The sequence below is a fragment of the Gallus gallus genome, chromosome Z (genome assembly GCF_016699485.2).
Source record: "Gallus gallus isolate bGalGal1 chromosome Z, bGalGal1.mat.broiler.GRCg7b, whole genome shotgun sequence".
NCBI classification, from domain to species: domain Eukaryota; kingdom Metazoa; phylum Chordata; class Aves; order Galliformes; family Phasianidae; genus Gallus; species Gallus gallus.
The window spans coordinates 48,722,821-48,738,022 of record NC_052572.1 but is presented as its reverse complement, the minus strand read 5'-3'; the positions used below and the strand labels follow the sequence as shown (position 1 = coordinate 48,738,022).

The following is a 15,202-nucleotide window of genomic DNA, read 5'->3' as shown; positions in this document are numbered from 1 at the left end:
AACTGAGGTTGTCATTTGTAGAACTGCATCCCTTCTTTTGCTTCTACCATCGCCATACACATTAAACACACAAAAAGAAAGAAAAAAGAAAAGACACACAAAAACGTTTCTGAGAGTGAAAATCCGACAGATTGACAATCATTTACCTCCTCAAACTGAAAGGCAGCTGTATGATTTTTCCTTTAGAATGGATGGAGTCTTGTCTGAACATGCTTTCTCACGTTAGACTGCACTCAAAGTTTTGAGCCAGAGTCTGACAAGCCACAGCTTAAACAGGAAAAATTACAGCTTAGCTTCAGTGGTGTCAGGATCTTTTCAAAAACACAGTTTTTGTCAGCCCTGGGGTTAAAGTTCACATATCAGCAGAACAAATGCATCTTCCCACCTCCCATCTCCCCTTTTTCAATGCACGGAGGAGGTTTGATAGTTTGAGTTGCCTTTTTTTTTGTTTGTTTGAGAATGTTGCATTACTGTCATGGCATTTGTTTGATTTTTTGAATGAAGTAACAACAGATGGGGTTCCTAACTGCTTTCCATTCCATCTTCTTGTTTTAAAAGAAGGCACAAATGCTTATAAGCACAAAAAAAAAATAGGTAGAAAGAACCAGTACAATTACAGGAAGACACAGAGATCTGCAGCAGAGGTCAGACTCCTGAACAAATGGGAAATATTTGTTTACAACAGTTCAAATGAAGAAAGTTGTGAAAGTTCCCAGTCTTAAGGAAATGAATACGAGCTCCTCTGCACAAAAATAAGACAGTAAAAAAAACTCTATTACTGCCCTTTCATAGTACATTCTCCCAAACCAATCTGGGGTGAGAAATTCCATCAGTATATGAATAAACAAATGCTAATTTATAAAAAAAACTAAAAAACTGATATAAATAAAATAAATGTAACTACACCTAAAAGACGAGCTAAGGTAGAACCAAGGATCTGAAAAGAAAAAAAAAATTAGTAAGCAATGAGAGAAATAAAAAGTAAAAAGGACTTTGCAGAAACAATACGTGCAATACGTGAAAATAAATGATGAATCACTCAGATTGAATGAAGTTTCACTTAAAAAACAACACTTAACATTATTAAAAATGCTCTCAAATTTTAGACAGAAAAAGAACAAGGCACGGTGAAGTGCAATCCACTGAGCAACTGATGCTTACTTTGTTCACTTCTGTTACTTCCTGAGTCTGAAGGATAAAAATCACGACATCCCCAATGATTCATTGAAGTATATGGAAATTTAATGCAAATACAGCACAGCATCTGATCAGAACACGTTAACGCACTATTTACTCAAATCAATGAGTACTACAGAACACCACTTACAGTCTGTTTACTACTGGTTACTATAGAATACCCCAGAAAAGAGTAATTAGTAACTCAGCATCATTATAGATCGGAAGATTTTGTATTGCTGAGATATCTTCTCAACTGACAGGCTGTATTTTTGTAAATATCATTACTGCTTCGGATATATTATTTTAATACCAGCACTCCTGCAGCGATACGGACCATTAGGTACATAGAGCAGGAAAGGTTCTCTATGAAACCTACGCACTTATCTGCAAAACAAAACCAACTAGTCAATAAAACTTGTTTCCTTTTCCCCCTCAAAGGTGGGAATGTTTCTGAGGCCAAAGCGGTCCCTGGCTGTGCCATCCCAGCAGCAATCACAGGAAGCACCACTGACCCCTCTCTCGTCCACCGCAGGGAATGCCACAGAACTGCTCGCCCAGGTACCTCACCGGACCCCCGGGGAATGACAGCTACAAAGAGCTACTGTGCCTTAACATTTTGGTTACAGTGTGTAAAACAGAGGACATTCTGTACTGAAGGCGTTTCTAACTGCAAAGGAAAGAAATTAAGAAAGAAGTTTGGGCTAAACCTACCTAGCACTAATTCTCAGGCAAACGTCAGGTCTTGTAGGCATCCCATACTGATTTCACGAAGAAAACTAGATGCATCTTCCTCTTTACACAATAATACAATACAATAGTATTACACAATACTCAATAAAAAATAAGAACGGCAGCAAACAAACCCAGAAATCCAAATGAGCACTGCAAGGCTCTGATTCACTCACAGAAGTTAGAAAGGTAAAATTGGCTTCATCACTAATGTATTAGATCCACACTCCACACCTAAAATAAAGTGCCTGTGAAACTCCTCCAAGTGCTTTGTTCTGAAGAAGGACATTATACCGGCACTAAATCAAGAAAGCTAATATGAAAAATGGAAAACGGAGATTTCTTTTTACAGTAAGCTATAAAATATAGTTCAGTCAGAGACAGGGTCTGAAAAAGTAATATTAAAGGGATGCAATAAATCACACAAAAAAAACTTATTTTTTTTTTAAAGCAAACTACAACGCTTTGGATTAGAAACAGTAAATATGGAGATTCTCTTCATAAAGTGTTCCTGGCAAGTAACTTCTACTGAGAAAAGGTTTGCTTAGAATTTGAATGCAATGAATAGCCAGAGTATAATGAGAAACAAGCATGATCTACCTCTCTAATTAATTTTCCTTCTTCACCTACACTGTCACTTGTTATGATAATGTGAATCTTAACCTTAATGAGAAATTTCATACCACCTTGATTAAAGATACCATGAATAACAACACTCTTTTTATTTTGTTTTTATTTTAATGAAGAATCTCTTTATACTCAGCAAATGTACTGAACTTCTGCTAGCGAGGAAAACAAGCTATCTGCATACAACTTTTGTGCCAAGTGTTAAGAGACTGATTTATATTTCATGTTTTTAAATGAGAATTATGCTATTAAGCATGTTACAAAATGATCGTGTTCTCTGCAGGAAATGTTCCTGGTATTTTTTGTAAACGTAGTTTGTCTGGGGATGGTTTCAAAGCGTAAATCCCTCAATAAAACTGTGTATGCATCCCTTAAAAGGTTTGTGAACTCAACAAAATAACTTATTAAAATTCACATGGTATTCTTAAAATATCAGAAAAAGATCAACTTCACAGAAACTTTCAAAGATCTCTGTGAACCCTGATGACAACGCACTACAAATACATACAAATAACACTAATGTGGGTCCACTACTCTGTAACTGAGTCTACTGATGGGCAGACTACAAAGTATGGTAAAATTTCAAATATACGCACCATGTATTCCGTTTAAGAACTAGATTTTTTTTTTTTTAAACGAGATTCAATATTAAGAAAAACAGGTTTATATCATCAATATAGGTCTTTGTAAATTAAACATTCCCACTTCCTGAAAGATGTGTCTGTCGGTCTTTATGCTGTATTTCACAGCCCCTGGACATCCTCAAGTCTACTAGACATCAAGGAAAATGCAGTATTTGATACTGCTTTAAACGAGATTGCTTCATGAAAAGATGTTTTCTTATTCTCCTAGCAGGCTAGAACATAGTGACGGACCAGACGGGGTGCGGGAGAGGGGGAATCTTACAATTTTGGTAACAATACATATTTTTTAAAAAGTAATAAATTAAATGGTTATCGTGTTAAAAAGTTTACATTTGCAAGGAGAAGTGGTATCCTCTGGCAAAACAGAAACTTTCTGTGGAAGACTGGTATTCTATTCTTGACAAAAGAGAGAATTACTTCCTGAACACAATATTTAAATCACATTAGCGAGGAATGAGCTCTCTTGTATTTGGACATTCACAAAATCCATCTAGTCTTTAAAGAGCATTATCTAGGAAAAAGTGCTGTATCACATAATGCTTTGGAAAACACATAACCTGTATCCTCCTAATTTTGCATTGTCGTATCGGACTAATTTAACTTTCACAACCTTATTGGTTTTTTTAGCACGTTCCAAATTGCCCTGATGCACCAGGAGCCCCATACAGCTGCTGCCTGCTCACAGTTACTGACACCCAGCACCCAGCCCTGCAGTCACCAAGCCACAGCAACCATTCGCCTGCTGGGTACGCTTCATCTCCGCAGCCCTCAGGTTGAAAGTCCCAACCCAGTAGAAGCTGTTCAAGAAATCTCAGTCTAGGATCATCGGTTGGAGGCTATCAGGCAAATACCCATAGACCAGTCCCCCCAGACCTGGCTCACACAGCTTGCGAGGCCTCACAGAAGGCCTGATGGCTGAAACCGTTTGTGCTCCAAATCACCCAGTCACAACCGCACCTCAATCATGTCCTCTCCAAACCTGTGGGGGCTGGAGTTGAAAAAAGACCAACCTTATATCCCATAGCATCTACTGCGCATACAACACAAAGAAATGGGATTCCATTCACCATTAGTACTCTAACTTTAGCTACTTTTTAAAAACAAGATATTTATGCCTATTGCTTTCCTCAAGGAGCTTTAGGGACTGTTTTTTGAAGGGTATATAAGTATCTACAGGTATAAAATGGCAGAAAGAAAATCTAAGGCAGCCAGGCACTAAGCAGCTGCAAAGACCCCACATGCTCTTGTCTACATCTCTACGCACCCAAATGAATTCAAAGCCCTAGCTCTGAGGATCTATTCTTTTTTAAATCTGTGGGCTAAAAAAATTTCCTTAAATAAATTATTCATTTTACCGGCTACAGAAGAAAAACATTAGTAAATATTAGTGCGACGGCATGACTTCACTCCCGCAATGCCTTTAAGGACAGTGTTCTACAGATAATTCACTCTCCAGCTATGCACTTGCGCTTACATTGGGAAATATCTGTGCGCTGACAAACAGAACTGGCACGCACTCTACCACAGCCACTGCTGCAGCACTACAAAACTTCACCCTCCTGATTCCACCGGGGACGACCTGTACACCGGGGACTGCAAAACAAAAAAAGCTGAACAAGGAAAATTATCTGGAGGTACCTTCATTCAACATTTTTTATCCAGTTTACTATGCAGGACACAAAGAAAAGCATACAACGGATAAGATGACTTGCACACACGTAATAAACGCAGGCGAACACCGGCTTTGATCCCAGCAATTTCATTGGAAAGCTCAGCTCACCAAAAAGTGTGCAAGACAGAAAGAGAGAAAAGCAGAAGTGACTGAATGCAAAGGGAAAAGCACTTACAACTTAGGCGTAAGTGAAGGGGAAAATACAACCTTAGAATTAAGGTCCTTTGAATAGAGGAATAATAAACTTCCAAGTAAATGTCACTTCACTTTGACTGAGTTTCCCCAATTGGGTATTGTATATATATAATTTTATATATATAATTATTAGTCACACACTTTCCATGTTCTTTCCCCCCAAAAGCAGAGCTGACAATGGCGACAGCAGAGTGTGTAATTACTTTTTATTGTTCCCCTGACAGCCATAGCTTTGGAAGGACCCCTTGCCTTTTCCATTGTAAATGTTATGGAAAAATACACTAATGACAGGCATTTAATTATGGGCACAGCGACCATGATGGGCGCTGTGCCAAAAGTGATTGGCAGATTTGGATACCAGATATTCATAGCAATGGTTCTTTTTTTTTCCCCACACCTAGTAACTCAGATTACTGAGTTTTTTTAAGTACCTTTTCTAAGCTCTACTTACGGGTTATAGATATTATGGCCAACAATGACCAGCTCGAAAACACGCAGGAAAAATGGATAGACAAAATGGTATCTTTTTGCTCAAAAGCAGCAAGAGGTTTTCTCAAAGAGCTCGATCCAGTGACAGCACCATCAACATAAAAGAAATCCCCAACTCTGGCACGTGGATGACATTTTTATTTACATTGTAAAAAAGAAATTATATCTACACAGAAACAGAAAGATATTATGTCCCCTAATACATCTTTATTAAATATTTACAAGTCTGTCCCACATTCAACTGTAGTTGCTGAGGTGCTTTTTCGCCTGATTAATTAGCAATTGGGAGACACGCTTTTTGGCAGCCTATGTATCCCTATTATTTTGTCTGGTTTGGCACAAAAACTCCCTTTTGGGAGCACCGGTATTTGTACTGTACCCCGCTTAGTGATGGATCACTAATTTTTAATAAACTAAGCCCTGAGAGAACTATAAAAAGATGTATAAGTGTTTTGGAGCAATAACTGTAAACAAGTACAAAAAAAAAAGGGGGGGAGGGTTGGGGGGGGGAAGAAGAGCTTTTTTCATTACAGAAGTTTGAGGTCTTTTCCAGACTACACATGGAGAGCCGATCTAGGAGATCACACGTATTCTGAAGACACAAGTCTGAATTGGCTCTTAAATACTCAATCCAAATCTCTGCCTTCATCTTTAAAAAGCTTTTAAGAAAGGGACTAGCTAATGTGGGTGCATATTTTCCTTGAAGAATGCTATATCTGAATGTCCCCTCACTGTTTCTCATCCCTCCCCCACCACCAGATGAATGAAATTACTCTGTGAAGCAGATCTCTATGAAGAATGACCGCACAATTCTGGACCAAACGGTACTAAGTCTATGTAGCAGTCACAAATCCCTGGCTAAATCGAACAAAGCAACATTATTCCTAAGTGGTAAGTTTGGGAATATAAAAGTGAAGCTGTCTGGCTCTAAAGTGGAAACTTGCAAATAGCTATAGAGTCTATGTTGGCCCTCCATCCCCCATCCAGCTGGCTCTCATATCAGTAACTTCAAAAATGCAGTTTGCCATTACGGTGGCTTAAGGCACTCTATGTGCCAGTGCAATGACCACGCTGTGTGTGTGTGTCAGAAGGTCAGTACTTCTGAATTCCAGAGTCTCCCTTTATTTCCTTCTTTTCTGGAAACAATAAGAAAGAGAAGAGGATTGACAGATCCTACTTTGTTAACTTCTGCTCTAAAAACCACCCTGCCTGTATGAATACATAACTATTTTTAAAATTTGATTAGACATCAGCTAAAGGGAGAAAACAAAACAAAACAAAACAAAAAACCACCACACACACTCACAAACAGGGAAAAAAAAAACCCCAATGCAGCTGTTTTTCCTGCTCATTAACAACATTAATTAGCAAATATCTTTGGAGCAACTTTTTAACAACCCTGTGGAAGCCAGCATCATTAAAGCTGTTAGCAGTCCTCACCTAACACTGATGACCTAGCAGAGCAAACTGAGAATTGTACCACAAAGACCATTATCAAATCTAGCGGTAGGTGAACTATTTACTTTTCTCCCCAATCTCCTCACAAAAAAAAAAATATATATATATATATATACACATCTAGAAATTATTTACACAGCATTACCAAACTGGCAAAACCATAGCCACTGATTGGAACTATTTTGTCTGGTTTCGAGGAAAAGATTTAGAACACATTCAGCTCCAGCTTCAAAGGCACAGGTTGATATAAGGTAGTCAAATATATGTACAAAATTAAAAGAAATGTAAAGTAAAAACAAAAATCCTGTGTACAGCACGAGTACTGTAATAAAAATTAATATGTATTTCTTAACGATTCCCTGTGAGATTAGATAATGGGATTAAGGAATGCGTGCAGAGAGAAGGAAGAAGTTCTTCTGAACCGTAATATGAATATGAAAAGCATTACTTTGAAGTGCACAAAAGCAAGAAGGTAGTTTCACTGCTACCCACAAGGGGAAAGGCCAAAGTGCTCAACTGCCACTGATGAAGAAACCACAAAACAGGAATATGCCTCCGCTGACCAGCATCCACCCACAAGCAAAATATGAAATCATCCTGGGGAGGAAAAATTACGTTCTTTTAATGAATAAAGAATGCTCATGCTATGCAGTAAACACTAATTTTGGCACAGAATACATCGTAATAAAGTACGCATTTCTTAAATGTCATGAGGCTAAATTTTATCTGTAAGAATGAAACAAAAAGACATTTTAGCAAAGTGACGAAAGAAAATGTATTTCACACTCCAGATTTTCACCACATCAAATGATTCACTACCAAATCATATCCTCTCCGTGCTCCAAAACCACTCCATTACTGACACACAAAAAAATAAACATGGTGTCTGCAAAAAAAAAAAACAAAAACCCACAAAAAAGCAGGTTTTCAAGCGCCCAATAAGAACAGAACCAAAAAACTGAAAGTTACTCAGTGATAAACACGCAGGATTTATCATTATTATTATTATTGCTAAAGGTATTAATTTTGAACAATTCCTTATCACATTAGTATGAGGATTCAATGATGGAATAGCAAATGTAAGCAGTAAAACATTACTAACATTATACACATAGGTTTCGTCAGTCAATGATCCCTTTTTTTTCCACACCATGTATCAGCCTGGACAGGCAAATTCTTACACCACATCATAGCGCAAATGGCAGAATAAGATCCATCACCATCAAGGCTTTTCAAGTAAAAATCGCCAAACTTGAAGAATTAGATGTAAGGAGCTGACATTAGCATTTCAAGCAGATCTGGCTAATTAACAGGGCTCTTGTGTATCTTCTCGTTAGTTGGTTTCTATTTTGACAGCACTTTTACCGGGCACACATTTAAACAGGAAAAAATGGCCATACAAGACCTATCGCACCAGATAAGAGAAAACAGGCATCTAACTCTTTCTCTACATTCTGCAGCAGTCAAAAATACACAAACTCATTTTTTTCATAAAACTAGGACCTAACAATGGATTTTCATCAACCTGTCAATGGTAAAATATGAAAGATGCTTTCCCACATGAAAGATGTACAGGAGCTTTTCCTTTTCTGTTACTGGAAACAACAACGCTCTACAGGAATAAAATATAATCTCTATCTTTTACAACCCCCCCTTTTTTTTCCTCAATTTCAAATATTTGACTTTAACACAAATTACTTCTAAAAACCCACGCAAGTGGATGTTCGCGGTTCCATACGTAACAATTTATGCTCATTTTCCTAAAAAACAGGATTTCACACAACCGCACATGTTCACATTTTATAAAATAATACCCACCATTTTACATGACTTTAGCTATAATTTAAGAGCCTGTAGAGACTACAACGAATAGGGAGAGAGCGCAAAGGCAAGGATGACTTCTAGTGCGCGGAGGATTCTCCTCTTCCATTCAGCTATGCCGAACTACATTACAGCAGGGTTTACTCACAGTAACTGTAATATCAGCAGAAAGCAGTTTCAATAACATGTCTGTTTATTTTAAACCAAACGTTTCCATTTCATTATGTTGCTGTGCTGCTGACTGACTTGATTTCAAGCACAAGCGCAAAGAAAACTTAAACAAAACAGGACCCTTTATTCTCCACAGTGAATCACACCATTCAGAAATGCTGGAAGATTAGATTGATCAAGAGACTGAAGACATTTCTCAAAAATCTGTGCTCAGAACTGGATAGCAGCAGAAGAAAATCCCCGTTCCGAAACACTACTCTCCGCCCTGCAAAATCGGGAAGGCTAACAGCGAGCCTTGGTAGGACAGGTGCACCTCACAGCTGTGAGGAACTACTCGTGCTTCCTCTCCGAAAGGCTGTGTCTTTGTTAACGTTTTCTCTGAGGAGATCAAAATGACCAGCCTTCCTTACTCGCCTTGTTGAAGCCTAATATTCCAACCCGTGGTACACTGCCCAGTGACACGGCTGCTTCAGGCAGCAGCAGTAACAAGGTACTCTAACAAGCCCAGAGAGTTCTCAAAGCACATGCCTGTAATCTCTGTGTCAAGTTACGTCTGTATACTCGGGCACCAACCCACCTGGCTACCATCGGCCTCAGGGCTGCCAGCGTGAGATGAAGCGCCACGAAGGGAAGAACGCCAACAATTAAAACATGGAACCTACAGCTTTTTGGGTTTTTTTTTCTTCTTTTTTTCTTTTTTGTTATTATTATTTTGCTTTAAATGAAGATTTTTAGCAGAAGATCTTTGCTGGAAGATGAGAGCTAAAAATTAGCTTGTAAAGCTATTCATCATCTAAATGTGTAGGCTTACCCATTAAAAATTCTAGAGATTTCACTCTCACACAACTATCATGATTCTACTCCTTGCCACACCACTGTCCAGTGATACATTTCAATGCATGCATACATACACGCTTGCAAACATACAAAGGCTGCTCCAAAAGTAACACCTCCTATTTTATTACGTCGGCCCACAACATCGGAGGTGGATGCTGGTGGTACAGCAGAAGAGGCAGAACCTTCCCACCTACACTCTGCTACATCTTGTTGCCACAAGACAGATGGCAGCAGCGGGGCAGTCTGACACCAAAATGGCACCTAAGATGGAACTACATAGGGAGCAAAGCTGTGGAACAGAATTCCTCCATGCAGGAAGAATTGCACCCAATGGCATTCATCTACACTTGCTGAACATTTATAGAGCTCAAACAGCGTATGTGAGCACAGTGATGTGGTAGTGGGTGGTGTGTTTCAGCAGTGGTGGCAGCGACAGTGAGTCACCTCCCCTGATGTGAAATTTACAAGCTTGGCGTGCAAGCTCTTGCTCATGGCTGGCAAAATTGCATAGTTAAGGCTGGTGGCTGGGCTGAAAAACAGCATTTTGTAGCAGAGAATGTGCACTATCAAGCAGTGTTATTGTGATGCCTGTATTTGTTGTAGCTTCCATGGAAATAAATTGGAGGCATTACTTTCAGAGCAACCCATATACATCTATACATACGTATGTATACATCCATTGAGTGCCACACATATTCACATAAGAAGGTACACACGCATTACACAGTACTCCATAAGACTACAAAGATCATGACTCCTGAAGGACTCACTGCATTGATATACTTTCTTAGCCCAGCATGAGGCTGGTTGATTGCTGGGGTCACAGCTACTTGGGGGGCTGGGGGGGAGAGAAGGGGACAGCTCTTCTTCACCAGTCCCTCCCCAGAAGGACATGGGGCTAGCAGAAGAAAGGGCAGTAAAGCGTCCTAACTGTGTGCATTTCAAAAAGACTTAGCAAGAAGCTTTTCATGAAGACCATTTACCACTTAACAAGGTGCCTTTCACAAGAAAGTGGAAGCCAGTGAAACTATTGTTCTTTGTGTGGTTTTTCCATAGAATGTTTCCAACTCCCTCAAAAATCCACTTTTAAAATAAACACTAGAATTCCTTTGGAGACACAAAGTGTTAGCAAAACTACTAAGGGTACAGAAAGCAGGCGTAAAGAATCGAAGGCTCTGGTACTGATCTTTTAACTACAATAAATCAGTCAGAGACTCTTTCAGTTCTTGAAACGGGCTGCCGGATAAAATGCTTTCAAAACATGAGCTATACTGCTTATACGCTCTGAGTATTTAAGGGGTATTATGCTTTCTTTGGCACACAGAAATGATATAGAACACCAAAGCCAAACCAATGCCTCGATTTTGCCCTCTTCAGCCCCAGCTTCTTAGTCATTCTTCATAAAGGCAGTGGCCTCCTTCCTATTCCAACTGCATGGTTTCCCCATCTCCGTACACAGACAGAACTATTTCAAGATGGAAAGCAAACAAACACAAAACAGTCATGCTACCTCAGCATACACAATCACTATGCCAGCAGTGAAACCTTCAATCGCAGGTAAGCAATGGGAGGACACGGGTCCACCTCTCATGCCCCAAGAAGCACAGGACAGCCAGGCACAGTGCTAGGGCTGTGCTGTGGCACTGGGGCAGCACCCACACACGTCTGCACGCCCACCAGCTGCAGCAGGACTCAGGTGTGTTGTACGTAGAGTGCACCTCGGCGAGGTCAGATGCCCCTCAGAATCAGTGCCTACATGCTCAACCACAAAACTCACCTAACTTTAAACACCCAGGTTGGGAAACCCTGTTCCATGCAGAGCATTTACGGAAGTATCCGCTTCTTTTCCTGTTCAATGTTTCCCAAGTATCTCTCTTAACAAAAAGTCTACCACTGCTGATGAAAATATGGTATCCAGGTTAGTAACGGGAGCTAGTCAACCAAATGTGAAATGATATTGCTATATAAAATCCGGTAATCAGTAGATGACTTCTCAGTTTTATTATCCGCACAAACAGATGTCCACACACACAAAGAACATACATCAGCATCCCATGCCTTTGTAAGAGTTCTTCTGGGGATGTAATTTTATACACCATTTTCTTGCATAAGATACAGCCAAATCCAATAATACTCCTAATAAAAAAAAAAGTTTCTTTCCTGAGACTACGAGGTTTGGCCTCTCCGTCATCCAGACTCGAACTGCAAGTATTTTTAACTACCTTGAAACCAGCAACCATTTACGAAGCTACGGAACCTGCCACTGAAATAACTTGGAGGAAAACACCTATACGTAAACCGCAACCATGAAGCGCAGCCCTGCAAGCTGAAAAATGTAATAATTACCACAAGCAGTTCAAGTTGAACTTTGACAAGATTAAAAGCACTAGCAAGTGCTAAGCCAGTAGACCGCTTCAAAATTTGGCTCAGGTGCATGACACTCCGGCTGGATTTTCATTACAAGGACAGCGGCTATCAGGATTAAATGCATATGCTCCACTAACAAACAAACTCCCAAAACTACTTTGGATTCAGAGGAATATTCAGCAAGAAGAGTACCCTGCTCTTCTGCGTAAGAACATACACACAGTCAGCACTGAAAGACATTAAGGAGATGATTAGAATCTATGTACGCCTAATTCTGAGTCCATGAACAATAGAAGTACAGAAATATCAGACGTATTTACAAGCTCACACAGTGAATAATTTTCAGTCCACACACACACACACACACACACAAGATAAACCAAACATACTTTATTATACTTCAAAAGCCTAATACTCAAACTCATCTGGCATTGGACTACACCATTTATGGCACTTCACGTAAGCTGGCAATTGTACCAGAAAATACAGCTTAAACTATTTGCTCTGTAAGGATACACAACTTTCTGTTCCTTGCGCTCACAGCAATGATCCTGGGGTACTTTTTAATTATTCTCCCAGAACTTTGGCAACTTTTCAAGAACCGTAATCTGAACTTTGTTAATGGACTCGCAGGCTCTTTTTATTGACCAAAATACTGTTCACTCAAGGAGCGCTCTTCAAAACGGGCCGCTCATCAATTCACTCCTGTGCCTCTTGATAAGGATGAGATCTTTCTGTATATTTGCTGGAGTTTCATACTAGGAAAACTAAACACGACGGTATCTGAGGTAAACTGAACCGTTTCAGAATTCTCAGACAATGTTTTCACAGAACCTCTCTTCACTTTGCCTTTAATCACTATCAGCAGCATCAACATTTCATTCTTAAGCTGAATTAATTAGTCCTACACCGGTTTGTTAATTCTGAATAAACACAGCAAGGAGGTAAGCTGAAGCAGACTGGCAGCGTCTGGGGGCTGAGGAATGACAGAACATTTTGCCTTCCTACTTCAAACTGTTATCTCACTGCACGCATTCCCACTTACTTCTACGTGTACAAAACCAGACCGTCCCTCTCTGAATCTGCCTATCTCTGGAGGCAGATAAATCACTGTGAAGTTGCTCCTGCAGCACTGTTAGCTGACCCAAAAGTGCTGATAACCAAACCGAATTTTGCCTTCAGCCCAGATCCTGACGAGGCGATTTCAGGGCAGAGGCTCTCCCTTCCCTCTGGGTCTCCTGCACCAAACCCACCAGGCTGTTCGCCTGCTCTCCTGTGACGCTCGTCTAACTTAGGAGGCACTCAGCTTAAAACAAAGGGGAAATGTGCCTGCGTGCCGCTCCTTCTCACAGCTTTAACTCGGGCACAAACACGGCGTGTCCAGATAGATGTTTTCACTGTGAGAGGGCAGCGAACGCTTTAAGAGAGAAATAAATGCTTGTTTTCAAGTGGGGAGGTTTCGCAGCACCTCGCCACCAAGCCTTCATGCGGCTATTTGGAAGAATAACAAAACTAAGTTTTCTCTGCAGTCTGCTGATGTTTAACACCGGATTAAGAACAGATTTCATTAACGCTGGTAAAATGCCGCTAAACTCATTAAAACCCCTGCAAATCCACTCAGGGCACAGCTCTCCGGGCCAGACAAGGGCTGGCCGCCCCTTCCCCTGTCGCTGCCCATGTGCAGCCCGGCGCGCTCATCGCACACAGGACCCGCAAAGTTAAAAACCCCGAGTGGTAAGGTTGTGTTCCAAGCGTTTCATTTTCAGCTGCTACGCCAGCAACATGTGCAGGTCGTTTAGGCGAACCTATTTCTTTCAACAACCCCGCTTCTGCCCCGGTGGGATTTGGGAATATCATTTCATTTCTCCCCTCCAACAAGTAACATTTCATTCCGCCTGCAGACCGCAGCAAAAAGAAAAAAAAGCTGCTTCGGAGAGACAAGCCATTTCTGAGGCTGGCGGTGTTAGGTGTAACTTTTCATCTTATTTGCAACGAACTATTTTTTTTCAAGACGTAAGGAGAAGAGAAGGCGGAGACGGGCACTTAAAACTGCAGATGCTCATCGCTCCCCAGCACGGCTGCTACTTTGGGCAAATCCTTTTTGTCTCGAGCTCTTTGCGCCAACCGTTTAGCGCTGCGGCGCTGCGAGCAGAAGGCAGCGCTGGAGCACGGGACGGGCTGCTGGCTTCGCGCACTTGGATATTGTGCCCCAAACTTCCTCCATCACCTAATTCTGAGGCCGCTCCGGAATACAGAGCAGAGGAGTTTTCTGCAGGCGACACAGATCTATTAAAAAACATGACCTGTGACAAAAATCAATGCGCTAATCTTAAGCCAAACAGCAGTATCAGAGGCATAAAAAATAGACAACCTAAGATAAAATAGCCCCAAATTTACTTAGACTGGCTTGACAGGTTTAAAAAAAAAAAAAAAGTCTGCTCGCACGTACTGCAACAAGGCAAAAAAAAAAAATGTAATCCCCAGGTGACTTTTTACCCAAACACATGGATACCATTTGGAGCGGGGCTGCGGTTTTCCGATGCTGAACACGAAGGAAAACTCCAGAAAAAATTACACGAACCTCCCTTTCCCCGGAAGGTTGGTGCAGCGGCACGCACAGCCCGCGGCAGCCGCCCCCTGGGCACGGCACCTCGGCGCGGGGCGCGGGCTGAGCCCCGCTCCTCCGACACCGCCGGCACCGCGCTCGCCGCCCGGGCACCGACCTACCCCGACGGGCCGCGGGGCAGCGCCGCGTCCTCAAGGGGGACCGCGGCTGCCGGCGGGTCGGCTCCCCGCTCCCGGCCGGAGGCGGAGGAGCTCCGCGGGGCGCAGCCGCCCGGCGCCCGCGGCCCGAGCGCTGGAAGCGCCGACCTGCCGGAGACGGGGAAAAACGCCCGCCCGTAGCCCTCCCTCCCTTCTTCCCCCCGCCGCTGCTCGCAGCCCCGGCCCTCCGGAAAAGAAAGTTTTCCGGCCCACCACGAGAACGGGAGCGGCTCCCGCAGTCGCCGGGCTG

At 41.6% G+C, this 15,202-nt stretch overlaps 1 protein-coding gene across 2 annotated transcripts in view; it reads right to left on the bottom strand.

Moving 5' to 3' along the window:
- EFNA5 (ephrin A5) overlaps nucleotides 1-15,202 on the bottom strand; it is a 207,558-nt gene that overhangs the window by 190,956 nt on the left and 1,400 nt on the right. The gene's annotated exons all lie outside the window — the stretch shown is intronic.